The sequence below is a fragment of the Triticum urartu genome, chromosome 1A (assembly GCF_056163025.1).
Source record: "Triticum urartu cultivar PI428250 chromosome 1A, HENAU_Tu73, whole genome shotgun sequence".
Lineage (NCBI taxonomy): Eukaryota > Viridiplantae > Streptophyta > Magnoliopsida > Poales > Poaceae > Triticum > Triticum urartu.
In genome coordinates, this window is record NC_141873.1 from 32,083,101 (window position 1) to 32,097,223 (window position 14,123).

Genomic DNA, 14,123 nt, shown 5'->3' on the forward strand with positions numbered 1-14,123 from the left:
CTTCGTGTACAAACTGGATAATGTCTTTCGGAGTATCAGGGTTTCGGACAAGAACTCATCTGTTACGCGGGCACTTCAATGTTTTTTAAAATTATTTGAAATCCCGAATTCTTTTTCGTTTAGTATGCAACATTCAAAGCGACGTCATCAATTTCCAATACGTTCTGACATCATTTGCTATTTTCAGTCATTTACCGATTTGTTTAGAGAGCTAAATGACCGTGAAATTGAAAATCACTACAAAATGAACTCTAAAAATGTTGAAACTTGGCATGGAATCATCATTTCACCCGCATGGCATGTGCAAAAGAGTAGAGACGGTCACTGCAAAAACTGGACGCACTTCTTGTACAGGCTGGACAATGTCTTTCGGAGTATCAGGGATTCGGACGAGAACTCGTCTGTTACATGGGCACTTCAATGTTTTTCATACTTATTTGAAATCCTGACTTCTTTTGCGTTTAGTATGCAGCATTCAAAGCGACGTTATCAATTTCCAACACGTTGTGACATCATTTGCTGTTTTCAGTCATTTACCGAATTGTTTAGAGAGCTAAATGACCGTGAAATTGAAAACCACTAAAAAATGAACTCTGAAAATGTCGAAACTTGGCATGGTATCATCATTTCACCCGCATAGCATGTGCGAAAGAGTTGAGAGGGTGATGGCAAAAACTGGAGGCACTTCGTGTACAAACTGGACAATGTCTTTCGGAGTATCAGGGTTTCGGACGAGAACTCATCTATTACACGGGCACTTCAATGTTTTTTAAACTTATTTGAAATCCTGACTTCTTTGGCGTTTAGTATGCAGCATTCAAAGCGACATCATCAATTTCCAACACGTTCTGACATCATTTGTTGTTTTTCAGTCATTTACCGAATTTGTTTAGAGAGCTAAATGACCGTGAAATTGAAAATCACTACAAAATGAACTCTGCCAATGTTGAAACTTGGCATGGTATCATCATTTCACCCACATAGCATGTGAGAAAGATTAGAGAGGGTCACGGCAAAAACTGGATGCACTTCGTGTACAAACTTGACAATGTCTTTTGGAGTATCAGGGTTTCGGACGAAAACTCATCTGTTACATGGGCACTTCAATGTTTTTTAAACTTATTTGAAATCCCGACTTCTTTTGCGTTCTGTATGCAGCATTCAAAGTGATGTCATCAATTTCCAACAAGTTCTGACATCATTTGCTCTTTTTCAATCATTTACCGATTTGTTTAGAGAGCTAAATGACCGTGAAATTGAGAATCACTACAAAATGAACTCTGAAAATGTTGAACCTAGGGATGGTATCACTATTTCACTTGCATAGCATGTGCGAAAGAGTAGAGAGGGTCGTGGCAAAACCTGGACACACTTCGTGTACAAACTGGACAATGTCTTTCTGAGTATCAAGGTTTCAGACGAAAACTCATTTGTTGCACGGACACTTCAATGTTTTTTAAACTTATTTTAAATCCCGACTTCTTTTGCGTTCAGTATGCAGCATTCAAAGCGGCGTCATCAATTTCCAACACGTTCTGACATCATTTGCTGTTTTTCAGTCATTTACCGATTTGTTTAGAGAACTAAATGACCGTGAAATTAAAAATCCCTACAAAATGAACTCTGAAAATGTTGAAACTTGACATGGTATCATTATTTCACCCGCATAGCATGTGCAAAAGAGTAGAGAGGGTCACGGCAAAAACTGGACGCACTTCGTGTACAAACTGGACAATGTCTTTCGGAGTATTAAGGTTTCGGACGAGAACTCATCTGTTACACGGGCACTTCAATGTTTTTTAAACTTATTTGAAATCCCGACTTCTTTTGCATTCAGTATGCAGCATTCAAAGCGGCGTTTTCAATTTCCAACACGTTCTGACATCATTTGCTGTTTTTCAGTCATTTACCGATTTGTTTAGAGAGCTAAATGACCGTGAAATTGAAAATCACTACAAAATGAACTCTGAAAATGTTGAAACTTGGCATGGTATAATCATTTCACCCGCATAGCATGTGCGAATCTTTCGGAGTATGAGGGTTTCGGACGAGAACTCATCTATTACAGGGGCAATTCAATTTTTTTTATACTTATTTGAAATACTGACTTCTTTTGCATTCAGTATGCAGCATTCAATGCGGCGTCATCAATTTCCAACACGGTCTGACATTATTTGATGCTTTTCAGTCATTTACCGATTTGTTTAGAGAGCTAAATGACCGTGAAATTGAAAATCACTACAAAATGAACTCTGAAAATGTTGAACCTAGGGATGGTATCACTATTTCACTCGCATAGCATGTGCGAAAGAGTAGAGAGGGTCGCGGCAAAACCTGGACACACTTCGTGTACAAACTGGACAATGTCTTTCTGAGTATCAGGGTGTCAGACGAAAACTCATCTATTACACGGACACTTCAATGTTTTTTAAACTTATTTGAAATCCCAACTTCTTTTGCGTTCAGTATGTACCATTAAAAGTGACGTCATCAATTTCCAACATGTTCTGACATCATTTGCTATTTTCAGCCATTTACCGAATTGTTTAGAGAGCTAAATGACCGTGAAATTGAAAATCACTACAAAATGAACTCTAAAAATGTTTATACTTGGCATGGTATCATCATTTCACCCGCATAGCATGTGCAAAAGAGTAGAGAGGGTCACGGCAAAAACTGGACGCACTTCGTGTACAAACTGGATAATGTCTTTCGGAGTATCAGGGTTTCGGACAAGAACTCATCTGTTATGCGGGCACTTCAATGTTTTTTAAAATTATTTGAAATCCCGAATTCTTTTTCGTTTAGTATGCAACATTCAAAGCGACGTCATCAATTTCCAATACGTTCTGACATCATTTGCTATTTTCAGTCATTTACCGATTTGTTTAGAGAGCTAAATGACCGTGAAATTGAAAATCACTACAAAATGAACTCTAAAAATGTTGAAACTTGGCATGGAATCATCATTTCACCCGCATGGCATGTGCAAAAGAGTAGAGACGGTCACTGCAAAAACTGGACGCACTTCTTGTACAGGCTGGACAATGTCTTTCGGAGTATCAGGGATTCGGACGAGAACTCGTCTGTTACATGGGCACTTCAATGTTTTTTATACTTATTTGAAATCCTGACTTCTTTTGCGTTTAGTATGCAGCATTCAAAGCGACGTTATCAATTTCCAAGACGTTTTGACATCATTTGCTGTTTTCAGTCATTTACCGAATTGTTTAGAGAGCTAAATGACCGTGAAATTGAAAACCACTAAAAAATGAACTCTGAAAATGTCGAAACTTGGCATGGTATCATCATTTCACCCGCATAGCATGTGCGAAAGAGTTGAGAGGGTGATGGCAAAAACTGGAGGCACTTCGTGTACAAACTGGACAATGTCTTTCGGAGTATCAGGGTTTCGGACGAGAACTCATCTATTACACGGGCACTTCAATGTTTTTAAACTTATTTGAAATCCTGACTTCTTTGGCGTTTAGTATGCAGCATTCAAAGCGACATCATCAATTTCCAACACGTTCTGACATCATTTGCTGTTTTTCAGTCATTTACCGAATTTGTTTAGAGAGCTAAATGACCGTGAAATTGAAAATCACTACAAAATGAACTCTGCCAATGTTGAAACTTGGCATGGTATCATCATTTCACCCACATAGCATGTGAGAAAGATTAGAGAGGGTCACGGCAAAAACTGGACGCACTTCGTGTACAAACTTGACAATGTCTTTCGGAGTATCAGGGTTTCGGACGAAAACTCATCTGTTACATGGGCACTTCAATGTTTTTTAAACTTATTTGAAATCCCGACTTCTTTTGCGTTCTGTATGCAGCATTCAAAGTGATGTCATCAATTTCCAACAAATTCTGACATCATTTGCTCTTTTTCAATCATTTACCGATTTGTTTAGAGAGCTAAATGACCGTGAAATTGAGAATCACTACAAAATGAACTCTGAAAATGTTGAACCTAGGGATGGTATCACTATTTCACTTGCATAGCATGTGCGAAAGAGTAGAGAGGGTCGTGGCAAAACCTGGACACACCTCGTGTACAAACTGGACAATGTCTTTCTGAGTATCAAGGTTTCAGACGAAAACTCATCTGTTACACGGACAATTCAATGTTTTTTAAACTTATTTTAAATCCCGACTTCTTTTGCGTTTAGTATGCAGCATTCAAAGCGGCGTCATCAATTTCCAACACGTTCTGACATCATTTGCTGTTTTTCAGTCATTTACCGATTTGTTTAGAGAACTAAATGACCGTGAAATTAAAAATCCCTACAAAATGAACTCTGAAAATGTTGAAACTTGACATGGTATCATTATTTCACCCGCATAGCATGTGCAAAAGAGTAGAGAGGGTGACGGCAAAAACTGGACGCACTTCGTGTACAAACTGGACAATGTCTTTCGGAGTATCAAGGTTTCGGACGAGAACTCATCTGTTACACGGGCACTTCAATGTTTTTTAAACTTATTTGAAATCCCGACTTCTTTTGCATTCAGTATGCAGCATTCAAAGCGGCGTTTTCAATTTCCAACACGTTCTGACATCATTTGCTGTTTTTCAGTCATTTACCGATTTGTTTAGAGAGCTAAATGACCGTGAAATTGAAAATCACTACAAAATGAACTCTGAAAATGTTGAAACTTGGCATGGTATAATCATTTCACCCGCATAGCATGTGCGAATCTTTCGGAGTATGAGGGTTTCGGACGAGAACTCATCTATTACAGGGGCAATTCAATTTTTTTTATACTTATTTGAAATACTGACTTCTTTTGCATTCAGTATGCAGCATTCAATGCGGCGTCATCAATTTCCAACACGGTCTGACATTATTTGATGCTTTTCAGTCATTTACCGATTTGTTTAGAGAGCTAAATGACCGTGACATTGAAAATCACTACAAAATGAACTCTGAAAATGTTGAAACTTGGCATGGTATCATCATTTCACCCGCATAACATGTGCGAAAGAGTAGAGAGGGTCCCGGCAAAAACTGGACATACTTCGTGTACAAACTGGACAATGTCTTTCGGAGTATCAGGGATTCGGACGAGACTCGTCTGTTACACGGGCACTTCAATGTTTTTTATACTTATTTGAAATCCTGACTTCTTTTGCGTTTAGTATGCAGCATTCAAAGCGACGTTATCAATTTCCAACACGTTCTGACATCATTTGCTGTTTTCAGTCATTTACCGAATTGTTTAGAGAGCTAAATGACCGTGAAATTGAAAATCACTACAAAATGAACTCTGAAAATGTTGAAACTTGCATGGTATCATCATTTCACCTGCATATCATGTGCGAAAGAGTAGAGAGGGTCACGGCAAAAACTGGAGGCACTTCGTGTACAAACTGGACAATGTCTTTCGGAGTATGAGGGTTTTGGACGAGAACTCATCTGTTACACGGGCAATTCAATGTTTTTTATACTTATTTGAAATCCTGACTTCTTTTGCATTCAGTATGCAGCATTCAAAGCGGCGTCATCAATTTCCAACACGTTCTGACATTATTTGATGCTTTTCAGTCATTTACCGATTTGTTTAGAGAGCTAAATGACCGTGAAATTGAAAATCACTACAAAATGAACTCTGCCAATGTTGAAACTTGGCATGGTATCATCATTTCACCCACATAGCATGTGAGAAAGATTAGAGAGGGTCACGGCAAAAACTGGACGCACTTCCTGTACAAACTTGACAATGTCTTTTGGAGTATCAGGGTTTCGGACGAAAACTCATCTGTTACATGGGCACTTCAATTTTTTTTAAACTTATTTGAAATCCCGACTTCTTTTGCGTTTTGTGTGCAGCATTCAAAGTGATGTTATCAATTTCCAACAAGTTCTGACATCATTTGCTGTTTTTCAGTCATTTACCGATTTGTTTAGAGAGCTAAATGACCGTGAAATTGAGAATCACTAAAAAACGAACTCTGAAAATGTTGAACCTAGGGATGGTATCACTATTTCACTCGCATAGCATGTGCGAAAGAGTAGAGAGGGTCGCGGCAAAACCTGGACACACTTCGTGTACAAACTGGACAATGTCTTTCTGAGTATCAGGGTTTCAGACAAAAACTCATCTGTTACACGGACACTTCAGTGTTTTTTAAACTTATTTTAAATCCCGACTTCTTTTGCGTTCAGTATGCAGCATTCAAAGCAGCGTCATCAATTTCCAACACGTTCTGACATCATTTGCTGTTTTTCAGTCATTTACCGATTTGTTTAGAGAACTAAATGACCGTGAAATTAAAAATCCCTACAAAATGAACTCTGAAAATGTTGAAACTTGACATGGTATCATTATTTCACCCGCATAGCATGTGCAAAAGAGTAGAGAGGGTCATGGCAAAAACTGGACGCACTTCGTGTACAAACTGGACAATGTCTTTCGGAGTATCAAGGTTTCGGACGAGAACTCATCTGTTACATGGGCACTTCAATGTTTTTTAAACTTATTTGAAATCCCGACTTCTTTTGCATTCAGTATGCAGCATTCAAAGCGGCATTTTCAATTTCCAACACGTTCTGACATCATTTGCTGTTTTTCAGTCATTTACCGATTTGTTTAGAGAGCTAAATGACCGTGGAATTGAAAATCACTACAAAATGAACTCTGAAAATGTTGAAACTTGGCATGGTATAATCATTTCACCCGCATAGCATGTGCGAAAGAGTAGAGAGGGTCACGGCAAAAACTGGAGGCACTTCGCGTACAAACCGGACAATGTCTTTCGGAGTATGAGGGTTTTGGACGAGAACTCATCTGTTACACGGGCAATTCAATTTTTTTATACTTATTTGAAATACTGACTTCTTTTGCATTCAGTATGCAGCATTCAATGTGGCGTCATCAATTTCCAACACGGTCTGACATTATTTGATGCTTTTCAGTCATTTACCGATTTGTTTAGAGAACTAAATGACCGTGAAATTGAAAATCACTACAAAATGAACTCTGAAAATGTTGAAACTTGGCATGGTATCATCATTTCACCCGCATAACATGTGCGAAAGAGTAGAGAGGGTCCCGGCAAAAACTGGACATACTTCGTGTACAAACTGGACAATGTCTTTCGGAGTATCAGGGTTTCGGACGAGAACTCATCTGTTACGCGGGCACTTCAATGTTTTTTATACTTATTTGAAATCCTGACTTCTTTTGCGTTTAGTATGCAGCATTCAAAGCGACGTTATCAATTTCCAACACGTTCTGACATCATTTGTTGTTTTCAGTCATTTACCGAATTGTTTAGAGAGCTAAATGACCGTGAAATTGAAAATCACTACAAAATGAACTCTGAAAATGTTGAAACTTGCATGCTATCATCATTTCACCTGCATATCATGTGCGAAAGAGTAGAGAGGGTCACGGCAAAAACTGGAGGCACTTCGTGTACAAACTGGACAATGTCTTTCGGAGTATGAGGGTTTTGGACGAGAACTCATCTGTTACACGGGCAATTCAATGTTTTTTATACTTATTTGAAATCCTGACTTCTTTTGCATTCAGTATGCAGCATTCAAAGCGGCGTCATCAATTTCCAACACGTTCTGACATTATTTGATGCTTTTCGGTCATTTACCGATTTGTTTAGAGAGCTAAATGACCGTGAAATTGAAAATCACTACAAAATGAACTCTGAAAATGTTGAAACTTGGCATGGTATCATCATTTCACCCGCATAGCATGTGCGAAAGAGTAGAGAGGGTCACGGCAAAAACTGGACGCACATCGTGTACAAACTGGACGATGTCTTTCGGAGTATCAGGGTTTCGGACGAGAACTCATCTGTTACACAGGCACTTCTATGTTTTTTAAACTTATTTGAAATCCTGACTTCTTTTGCATTCAGAATGCAGCATTCAAAGCGACGTCATTAATTTCCAACACGTTCTGACATCATTTGCTGTTTTTCAGTCATTTACCGAATTGTTTAGAGAGCTAAATGACCGTGAAATTGAAAATCACTACAAATTGAACTCTGAAAATGTTGAAACTTGGCATGGTATCATCATTTCACCCTCATAGAATGTGCGAAAGAGTAGAGAGGGTCACGGCAAAAACTGGACGCACTTCGTGTACAAACTGGACAATGTCTTTCGGAGTATCAGGGTTTCGGACGAGAACTCATCTCCCTCACGGCAATAATTGGACGCACTTCGCGTACAAACTGGACAATGTCTTTCGGAGTATCAGGGTTTCAGATGAGAACTCATCTGTTACACGGGCACTTCAATGTTTTTTATACTTATTTGATATCCCGACTTCTTCTACGTTCAGTACGTAGCATTCAAAGCGGTGTCATCAATTTCCAACACATTGTGACATCATTTGTTGTTTTCAGTCATTTACCAAATTGTTTAGAGAGCTAAATGACCATGAAATTGAAAATCACTACAAAATGAACTCTGAAAATGTTGAAACTTACCATGATATCATCATTTCACCCGCATAGCATGTGCCAAAGAGTAGAGAGGGTCACGGCAAAAAGTAGACGCACTTCATGTACAAACTGGACAATGTCTTTCGGAGTATCAGGGTTTCGGACGAGAACTCATCTGTTACACGGGCACTTCAATGTTTTTTATACTTATTGGAAATCCCGACTTCTTTTGCGTTCAGTATGGAGCATTCAAAGCGATGTCATCAATTTCCAACACATTCTGACATCATTTGTTGTTTTTCAGTCATTTACCGATTTGTTTAGAGAGCTAAATGACCGTGAAATTGAAAATCACTACAAAATGAACTATGAAGATGTTGAAACTTGCCATGGTATCATCATTTCACCCGCGTAGCCTGTGCGAAAGAGTAGAGAGGGTCACGGCAAAAACTGGACACACTTCGTGTACAAACTGGACAATGTCTTTCGGAGTATCAGGGTTTCGAACAAGAACTTATTTTGAAATCCCGACTTCTTATACGTTCAGTATGGAGCATTCAAAGCGACGTAATGAATTTCCAACACGTTCTGATATCATTTGCTGTTTTTCAGTCATTTACCGATTTGTTTAGAGAGCTAAATGACCATGAAATTGAAAATCACTACAAAATGAACTCTGAAAATTTTGAAACTTGGCATGTTATCATCATTTCACCCGCATAGCATGTGTGAAATAGTAGATAGGGTAACGGCAAAAACTGGATGCCCTTCGTGTACAAACTGGACAATGTCTTTTAGAGTATTAGGGTTTCTGACGAGAACTCATCTGTTACACGGGCACTTCAATGTTTTTTATACTTATTTGAAATCCCGACTTCTTATGCGTTTAGTATGCATCATTCAAAGCGGCGTCATCAATTTCCAACACGTTCTGACATCATTTGTTGTTTTTCATTCATTTACCGATTTGTTTAGAGAGCTAAATGTCCGTGAAATTGAAAATCACTACAAAATGAACTCTGAAAATGTTGAAACTTTCCATGGTATCATCATTTCTCCCGCATAGCATGTGCGAAAGAGTAGAGAGGGTCACAAAGAAACTAAATACAGAAAAAAAATTACTCAGAAATAAATAGAAGAAAATAAATTAAGCAGAAAAGAAAAAACTATATGAAAATTACTCAAATATAAATAGAAGAAAATAAATAATGTAGAAAAGAAAAAACTATATAAGAAATTACTCAAAAATAAATAGAAGAAAATAAATAATGCAGAAAAGAAAAAACTATAAAAAATTGTTGGGGCGCTGCCCAGTGGGCCTGCCAGACCTAGGGTGTGCAAATTCAGGCCCAGAAGGTCCGGCAGACTCACAGGACAGCGCGCCAAAGTTAGGCCCAGAAGCCTGCTATATAGAGGAGTTCGAAAGAGTAGTCGCGGCTGGGTTTATAAACCAGTGCGGCTGCACTTCGCTCGGTGAGGTGGGACTAAACATCATGCACCGCGGGTGGCAGCGCAACACCTTTAGTACCGGTTCGTGGCTCCAACCGGTACTAATGGGGGGCCTTTAGTACCGGTTGGAGCCACAAATCGGTACTAAAGGGGTCCGCTTCCCGCCGCTTGACCTGGCCAAAATTGGCCTTTAGTACCGGTTGGTGGCTCCAACCGGTACTAAAGGCCCCTCCTATATATATAGCACTTGCGAAAAATCTAGTTTTCATCCGCATGTCGCCCGTCTTCTATCCTACTAGCTTCATCGCCTGATATCTTCGCCGCCGCTGCCGCGCGCCGTCGCCCCCGGCGCCTGTCGTCGCCGTCCCTGCCGCGCGCCGTCGTCCCCGCCTCGCGCCGTCATCCCCGTCGCCCCCGCCGCCGCCCCGTACTACGTCGCCGTCTCGATCGCGCCGTCGCCCCCGCCGCCCGTCGTCGCCGTCCCTGTCGCGTCGCCGTCTCGCGCCGCCGCCCGTAGGCCGTCGCCCAACGCTCGTACACACACACACAAACACACATATTTTTTTATTTTCTTTTTTCTGTTGTTTAGATTAATGTTAGATGAATTACATAGATAAGAATGTTAGAATGTTAATTATTGTTAGATGAATCAGATAGAAAAAATGTTAAATAATCATGTCAATTGTTAGATGAATTAGCTAAATATTAATTAGGTATATATATATAGGACTCCTCTTCTGTACTCTTGGGAGTTTGTACTCCCACCCTCAATATACCTCATATACGCATTAATTATACCTCTTTATTATTCTCAATATACTTCATTAAATATTCTAAGATACCCCAATATGAGTTTAGTTGAAAAAATATCATCTGCGACGTATTTTTTGTAATATACCTTTTCACGTACAAACACATCAGTATATACATAAATATTTAAAAATACATAGACTCACATGAATTTTTTCATGAAACTCGTTTTGGGGTATATAATAATTACTAATGAAGTATATTAAAAATAATAAAAACGTATAAAAGATTCATCTATGTGGTATATGAGGAGCGGGAGTACGTACTCCCAGGAGTACACAACCATTTTCCTATATATATACATATATATATATATACTATTCTGATCAAGGGATCAGAATAATATTCTTATCTCAACATGAACTTCCCGAGTAACGCGCATGACCTTCCCCGAGTACTAGGTTGAACTTCAGCTAAAAGGTGTTCAAATGGGGCTTGTGATATACCGTTGGATAGCTATGGACATTAGTATCATGACCCAAGTTAAATTTTTGGCAATATGTAAGCGGTTTAAGAGCAGTTTTGAAAACCGTTTCTTCTTCATATAAAAAACGTGAATTGTATTTTGGATCGCATTTTTAAACCGTTTATCGGAATAAGGCAAATAATATGGCGCTGGAAAGCTGCTGCAAAACCGCTCCTTCCATATGTTGAAAGTTTTCTCTAATTCCCTACGATTAAAGAGTAACTCGGAAAATAGTAAAATTTCGCAAACCAAACACCTGAGTTCGTATTTTCGACGCCATTTTTAAACGGCTAATCCAATTGAGCCAAATAATATGGCGTTGGAAAGCTTATGAAAATACGCTACTTTTTCATGTTAAATGTTTTTTCTAATTTTGAACAGTTTAAAAGTAATTTAGAAAATGGTACAACTTCCACCGAGTTCGTATTCTTGAGCTAATTTTTTAACCGTACATCCAAATGCAGCAAATGATATGACGTTGGACAGCTTGAAGAAATATGAAACTTTTTTGTACATATTGTTTCTCCTAATTCATTACGGTTTTATGTCAGTTTTGAAAATTGCTAAAAACGTATTTTTGCCGTAATTTCTACAAACTTTATCGGAATGGGGCAAATAATATACCGCTGAAAAGCTACGGAAAATTTGAAACTTTTTCATGTTGATTGTTTTCTCTGAATCCTGACCGTTTTCAAGTAATTTCGAAAATGGCGAGATCATTCGTTCTGCCTTTATCACGAAACAGATTGTTCGAAAATGCACCGTGTGAAGAACCTGAACTTCTCGGCGCGTGTACCTGAACTTCACTCTGTTTTTCACGTGATTTTTTTGCTCGTAGGTCTCCATCCACTGCTCGTAGCTCTTCATCCACTCACCGAAATTGAGCAAGTGATATACCGATGGAAGCTGTTGTAAACACGCAACTTTCCCGTGTTAATCAGTTTTTCATACTCGCGACGATTTTAAAAGTTTTTCATCTGAAATTCATTCATTGTAGTAGGTGAACTTCCTGCTGTTTTCAGTTGAACTTCTGTGACGTATTTTCGTTTGTAATTTTCTCATCCATTCGTCAGTGTTACACAAATGTTATTTCCTTTTGTACAAATCTCTCTCACAATAATTTTTTTGACTTTCTTCGACGAAGGACTTGAACTTATAACAACAAAACTTTTTGTCTTTGCTTTTTTGCTCTTTTTTAATACAAAATGCACGCCGTGTATTACATGAACTCCTAGCAGTTATCAACCTGAACTTCTTTAGGTTACATGAAAATATTTGAGTTTTTTTATAAATTATTAATCTTATTTTTCTTAATCCTTTTTTATGAATTTTGAAGCGCTCTATTTTTAATAGTTAAACTTCTTGTTATTTTATTTTTGAACTTCTTGTTTCCATTATTTAATAACGAGGAAAATATGAGCTTTCTATAATCATCGAACTTCTCCATCTTTTTAATATGGACTTCCTGGTTTTATTTCTTAATCCTTTTTTATGAAATTTTGAGGCGCTCTATTTTTTTAAAGTTGAACTTCTTGTTAATTTATTTTTGAACTTCTTGTTATTTTATTTTTGAACTTCTTGTTTCCATTCTTTAATAACGAGGGAAATATGAGATTTTTCTATAATCATCAAACTTCTCCATCTTTTTAATATGAACTTCCTGGTTTTTTTTCTTAATCTTTTTTATGAAATTTTGAAGCGCTCTATTTTTTAAAGTTGAAATTCTTGTTATTTTATTTTTGAACTTCTTGTTTCCATTCTTTAATAACGAGGAAAATCTGAGTTTCCTATAATCATTGAACTTCTTCATCTTTTTAATATGGACTTCCTGGTTTTATTTTATTAATCTTTATAATTTGAATTTTTTAATTTCTTTTTGAAATCAAATTGCTCCCAAATAATAACTGAACTTCTTTGTGGATTGAGAGAATTATTTTAAAATAAGAAAAACATTTTTTTTGTTTTCGAACATGGAAATACAAGGTGAACATGTCTCGCAAATTTTTTTGAATTTCTGCGGACAGAGCACGTGAATTTCTTGCAACAAACCTTTTAGGCTTTTAGTTTTGTATTCTTTTATTCTCTTCTGAAACACATTCTGTGTAGTAGTTGAACTTCCAGCTGTTTTCACCTTAAACTATTGTCACATTTTTCTGTTCGTAATTCCCCACCTATACATGGGAGTTGCACAAATAATATACCTTTGCAAACCTGCTGAAAAGACATAACTATATTGTGTACCTAACTTTGATCCATGTCCAAAAAAAATTCTTGAGCTCTTATATATCATACTAAAACGATAGTCTTTTGTAGGCATATAAAAAATGTACAAAGCACGAAATCACATTCAAACCACCACTGCACATATTTATCCTTCGCACCACTTCACAATTTTTTTTGCTTACACACTTTGATTGATTTTCGCTTCTATCTTTTAGATTGATACAAATGCAACTTTGTCATAGAAGCTAGGAAGGAACAATTATTGTTAAAGAAAGCTAGTGACGGGGGAGGGCCACCGTAGCGCAATTTGAGCATGCACACAAACAGAGAGAAAAATGATGTATGCTGAACTAACACTAGCATCAACACTTACACATGGATAGAGAGAAAAATGCCTTTCGCCGTTTTTTCAAACAATTGTAAGATTGCTGCGTAGTACACTGTTGTATAGCTGTCATAGAACTTGTCATATCGCAGTAGTAGAACTTCCCCGCGGCCGGCATATAGGCATAGTAGAACTTGGCTTATAGGCCTAGTAGAACTTCACCGTAACAGGCACTTACAGTGCAGAACACACACACAGAAAACACTATAACTAATAATACTAGCAATAGCAATTAGGAAGCAATGGCTAAGATAGAAGAGAACATGGATACGCCAAAAAAAACTTCTACCGGCGCACTGAGGCATTTTAGCAAACGCGGTGTGTACACACAAACAATTGATGAATTAAAGAAGCAGAGGAGGCGCAATGGG